Raw genomic sequence first — 6,110 nt, forward strand, 5'->3', positions numbered from 1 at the left:
TTGCACTGACATTCTCTCATTCAACAATTATTTACTGGCTCCCTACTGTGTGAAAGCTCGGTGCAGTGGGGCAGGAGGTTGGGAAGGGAATTCACATTTACTGAGCTCTGTGTGTGCAAGCGCTGTGACCTTTTGTGCATACTGTGCCAAGTCTCTTCAGTCATGTTCAACTCTTTGTAACCCATGAACCACGGGCCGCCAGACACCTCTCTCCATGGGGATTCTCCAAGCAGGAAGACTGGAGTGGGTTGCTGTGCCCTCCTCCAGGGGATCTTTCCAACCCAGTGGTCAAACCCACAAATTATTTAATTTGCCTAAGAAGTATAAGTCATTATACTCAAAGGTTTCAGTATGGCAGACAGGTGTCTTCTTCCAGGCCAGCTACAGTTATCCATCTACATGGAGAAGGTTCATGAGGCAGAGCTCAAGCATGATGGGAAAGCATGGTGAGATCAATGAATAATGACTGTTGTGTGAGAGGGGGGAGTGGTGACACAAATGCCATGTAAACTTCCAGTTACTCATTGAACTCTTACTGAATACCAACCATGTTCTGAGCACTGTGAAAGCACATGTGGATATAAATACAATACAAAGCAATGTGGGAGCGATGCCCATGGGGGACCACAAACACATTGTACCAAAAAAATTGTAGAGGAAATGCTCTGGAGAGGTCAAGAAGTCATCAAGGAACAGCTGTTACATGAACTGAGCCTTGCGTATCAGTTAAAGATTCATCAGAGAAGCAAAACTACTATGACTGTTATGGAATAAGGAATTTATTATAGCAATTAGACGTTATGTAATTATGGGAGGATCTGGGGATGTAAAATCCAGAAAGAGGAGCTGGAAGATCAGAGGTCAAATCACTAACCAGTCTTCCTGGAAAACTGGCACTGGTAGATAAGTAGAAATTGCAAGAGAACTCTGGAAAGCCAGGATAAATCTAGCTGCTTAGATGGGACCACCAAGGGGATGATGGACAAGCCCAGGGAGATGGTTGACTTTGCATCTGGCAGTGGGTTGGGGAAGCTGGTGGTCAGCAGGGCCAGCAGTGGAAACAAGACAAATCGGAACCTGCTAGCACCAGTTTTTGTCTCTTGTCACATCTAATAAGACTTTGATCTTCCAAAATCCTTGCAAATTCTTTTAATCAACTCTAACCTGGAACTGTGTGGATCACAATAAATTGTGGAAAATTCTGAAAGAGATGGGAATACCAGACCACCTGACCTGCCTCTTGAGGAATCTGTATGCAGGTCAGGAAGCGACAGTTAGAACTGGACATGGAACAACAGACTGGTTCCAAATAGGAAAAAGAGTACATCCAGGCTGTATATTGTCACCCTGCTTATTTAACTTCTATGCAGAGTACATCATGAGAAATGCTGGACTGGAAGAAACACAAGCTGGAATCAAGATTGCTGGGAGAAATATCAATAACCTCAGATATGCAGATGACACCACCCTTATGGCAGAAAGTGAAGAGAAACTAAAAAGCCTCTTGATGAAAGTGAAAGAGGAGAGTGAAAAAGTTGGCTTAAATCTCAACATTCAAAAATCGAAGATCATGGCATCTGGTCCCATCACTTCATGGGAAATAGATGGGGAAACAGTGGAAACAGTGTCAGACTTTATTTTGGGGGGCTCCAAAATCACTGCAGATGGTGAAATTAAAAGACGCTTATTCCTTGGAAGAAAAGTTATGACCAACCTAGATAGTATATTCAAAAGCAGAGACATTATTTTGATGACTAAGGTCTGTCTAGTCAAGGCTATGGTTTGTCCTGTGGTCATGTGTGGATGTGAGAGTTGGACTGTGAAGAAGGCAAAATGGCGAAGAATTGATGCTTTTGAACTGTGGTGTTGGAGAAGATTCTTGAAAGTCCCTTGGACTGCAAGGAGATCCAACCAGTCCATTCTGAAGGAGATCAGCCCTGGGATTTCTTTGGAAGGAATGATGCTAAAGCTGAAACTCCAGTACTTTGGCCACCTCATGCAAAGAGTTGACTCATTGGAAAAGACTTTGATGATGGGAGGGATTGGGGGCAGGAGGAGAAGGGGACGACCAAGGATGAGATGGCTGGATGGCATCACTGACTCGATGGACGTGAGTCTGAGTGCACTCCAGGAGATGGTGATGGACAGGGAGGCCTGGCATGCTGCGATTCATGGGGTTGCAAAGAGTCGGACACAACTGAGCGACTGAACTGAACTGAAGAGAACCGCAAGAGATCCTGGGAAATGTAGTTCTAGTTAGCCAAGTTGACACAGTTTGAAACATCACACCTCAAAAAGTGAGACAAATTTGCATAAGAGAAGCAGTGAACGTGGCTTATGGGGAGGTTTGTAAGCAAAGTTTCAGAGGTAGGAATGAGTAAGTTAGTGTTTAGGAAATCATGAGTAGATCAACCTGAATATAGTGAAGAGTTCATGCTGGAAGATCATGGAAGATGAGGCTAGAAACAAATATTGGAATCATTAACAAATTTATTAACTTATTCAACCATGATTTATTGAGCACATATCAGCTCTCAGGCACTGTGCAAGCTGCTAAGCGTATAGAGATGCATAAAAGAGTCAGATTTTGGAAGGTCTGGAATGTTACACTGAAATGCTTGTGCAGTTTTTGATCCATCTTTTGAGAAATAGTGGACTCGCTCAGTTGACTGGTCAGTTGAATTTCTGCCCTCAATTCAACTCAACCAGTGCTGAATTCAATTCATCCAACATTTAAGTGCCTTCTCTGGGCAAGCTGCTCAAGCTCCTCAGAGGCACACTCTCATTGCCCCCTCAAACTGTGAAATATGCCTGCATCTGATGATACTGGTCAGAGTGGACGTGTGAGTCACTTCCTTCCCTAGGAATGTTCTAGAATGGTTTGTGCTCACATTTTGCTTGAAGTCATGATGTCCTCTTTCCACAGTAAAAACACTTTACTAGACACTTACGTGAGACAAGCAGTATGCAGATTAAATTGCCTAAAACCACCATATTTTTGTTAAAATAAATGTTATTTCAGAATTCTGTACAGATGCTGATGCATAACCCCCATTAGCTTCTCTTGAGTAATCTATGGTCTCTGTGCTAGTAATGGGTAGCTCAGCTTAGTGTTGTGCTTTTGCTTGGCATATGGGATCTCATTTCACTCTCATAGAAGCCCTGAAAGGTAGATACTTTCATTAGCCCCATTTGGCAGAAAAGGAAAGCAAAAGTTAATGAGATTAAGTACCCTTCCCAGGATTATACAACTAGTAAGAGGCTGAACTAAGCACCCACTCCTCTCAACCACTCCACAGACAACAGAGGAGCAGGCAACTACTCTAGAGTTTGGCAACCGTTGACTTAAAGACTCCGCCAGGCGATTCAGGAGGACCATTTTACAGGCAGAAAATGTGTCTAAGAAGTATCACTCATAGTCTTAATAGATACAAGTTGAGGATAAAACATCTATGGAAGGAAATCTGCAAAGAGCAAAGGAAACCTTTGAAGTCTTTGGGCTACACTCCAGTGTTGCCAGTTGGCATGTGAGCATTTCCTCTAGATTCCAAGATTCAGGCATGGGTGGCTCAAACCCCTCCTTGTGAGAGTTGGAGAGCTTAAAGCATTGAGTGATGGGTGCTGTCTTTCTTTACGCCAGCCCCTATACTTATCACTGGTTCATGTGGATATGCTGCCGTGTCTGCTAAACAGGCAGTGTAATGAGGATCTCATTGCATGGCATGAGTGCCCAAGGATGAGAAAGAGCTCCAAGTCTCTACAGAGTAAGAAGGAAACTGAAACTAAGGACAACGTCTGATCTTTGAAGGGTTTGCCATAGAGTTGGGAGCATTTCCTCCTTTTCATTTCTCTTTTACCACTTTCTGCTGCCCTTGGTCCTTACTGAATATTTCCAGCAACTTGATAGACTCTCTGGTTTTCTTGATATAAAGCCCAATCTCTTCCCTCTGCTGCAACTGGTAATAGGTTGCGGCGTCACTTTGTAGTTTACCAAGCACCATTGTATTTAACCCTCATAAGAGCATAGTGAGGTCAACAGGGTTAGTACTATTCTTTCCCTGGTACAGAAGAGGAAACTGAGACCATGAGAGAGGAAAAGACTTGCCCAGCTAGATTCAAGATTAGTCCCTGCATTTTCTGCTCTTCCATGTAAATAACGTCAGTCCTAGGAAGAGAACACCATAGTTCTGACTCAGATATTTTGTTTTTCAATCAAATTTTCACATGCTGACATCCTGTTTTCTTTTGGACCCATTTAAAATTAACTTTTGGATGGGGGCCTGAGGTTGTGTTGGGATGCAGAGGGGATGGACAGGAATCCAGAGTGCACAGCGCTATGACCAATGGGCCGCCTTGTTTACAGCACAGACTCTGCAAATCAAATGTGACAAATGGGCAGAGTCTCATAAGTATTCCGGCTCTTCACTTCCTTAGTTTGATTACATAGTACCGGATGGCATTTGGAACTCAGTTCAGGGTGCATAGAGCTGAATTATGCAATTTTCCAATATGCAATTAACTGGAGTAGCAACACATTCAATCTAATGGGGGCCACACAGAGACTGCATAATTCTTGGGAGCACAAGCTGATTATGCAGTTAAGTGGTATGCACTTAACAGAAGTGCACCACATCTCTCTGATCCCATTTCTTCCGATAGATTCTTCACAGCACTTTACTCTAGCCTTTCTGCTTTTATGATCAAACATATTCTAACCTGTATCCACTTGCGATGAGAACCTTACAGTTCATATGGAGATTCGGGATATATTTCTTTTAAAAATCAACCTTTAAAAATCTTAACTCTTAGATGCAGAAATGGATAAGTATATGAGAAAGGTAAGGGGTGAATCTGAGGCTCAGGATGTCTGAGTTGTAGAGACAGGGAACAATACCTCAACTGTACAATTTAGGATGCTTTGCTTTTAATTTCTTTCCTTTTTTTTTTTTTTTTTCTTGGTTAGGAAGTTGTATTTCAAATACAAACATGAGGTGCATGGAAAAGTTTCCTTTTAACAGGTCTTTGTTGTCAGTATTTTTTTTTAACATGAAAATTGATATTGTAGAAAGGGGGCTCTTTTACGGGAAACACCAATTAAATGACAGTTCATTCTGTATGGCCAGTTTTAAGCTACTCTAATGATGATGGATTGTTAATTTAATTTGGCAGGTCTCACTGGTTTACTGTGTGCTTGCTATATGCCCTGAATTGACCTAACTCCTCTGGGGGACCCCAGAAGTATAAAATATGGCTGGCTGTCCTCAGCATGTATGACTCATGCATACAAAGTAATTGAGAAACAATAAAACACAGCATATGATTAGGTGTCCAAAATGGCTGTCAAAGAGAGTAAAAGATAAAAGAAATCAGAAAGGGAGAAAATGAGCTGAGCTGGGGTTTTTCATCACTAGGGAGACAGGGAGGGAGACAGAGGGAGAAGCAAGGGTCAGTGTTTCACACATCAGCCAAAAGTGAAGTTGCTCAGTTGCATCTGTCGCAACCCCATGGACTGTAGCCTACCAGGCTCCTCTGTCCATGGGGTTTTCCAGGCAAGAGTATTGGAGTGGGTTGCCATTCCCTTCTGCAGGAGATCTTCCCGACCCAGGGATTGAACCCAGGTCTCCCACACTGTAGGCAGATGCTTTACCATCTGAGCCACCAGGGAAGTAGGGGGTTCCATAGTGTAATTGTGAGCACTCTGGACTCTGAATCCAGTGATCCGAGTTCAAATCTCAGTGGGACCTCTCTTCCTAGTTAGAAGAACACTTTAGAGGCTTCCCTCGCAGCTCAGACGGTAAAGCATCTGCCTGTAATGCAGGAGACCCGGGTTCGATCCCTTGGTGGGGAAGATCCCCTGGAAAAGGAAATGGCAACCCACTCCAGTACTCTTGCCTGGAAAATGCCATGGACAGAGAAGCCTCGTAGGCTACAGTCCATGGGGTCGCAAGAGTCGGACATGACTGAGCGACTTCACTTCACTTCACTTTGTCTCCATACTTCCTCTTTGGAGGTATTCAAAGCATGAGGCCATGGAGACGGGCTATGGACGATTTGGACATCTGCTGAGAGAACTATAAGTTAAATATAAGTTAAATAAGCAGGGTGACAAT

General features: G+C 43.3%; 1 non-coding gene across 1 annotated transcript; it reads left to right on the plus strand.

Moving 5' to 3' along the window:
- The first annotated feature begins 5,672 nt into the window (after positions 1–5,672).
- On the plus strand, positions 5,673–5,744 carry TRNAQ-CUG (transfer RNA glutamine (anticodon CUG)). The gene has a single exon. It is a non-coding gene; the product is annotated as a tRNA-Gln (tRNA).
- Positions 5,745–6,110: the final 366 nt, after the last annotated feature.

The sequence above is a fragment of the Capricornis sumatraensis genome, chromosome 2, assembly GCF_032405125.1.
Source record: "Capricornis sumatraensis isolate serow.1 chromosome 2, serow.2, whole genome shotgun sequence".
NCBI classification, from domain to species: Eukaryota; Metazoa; Chordata; class Mammalia; order Artiodactyla; family Bovidae; genus Capricornis; species Capricornis sumatraensis.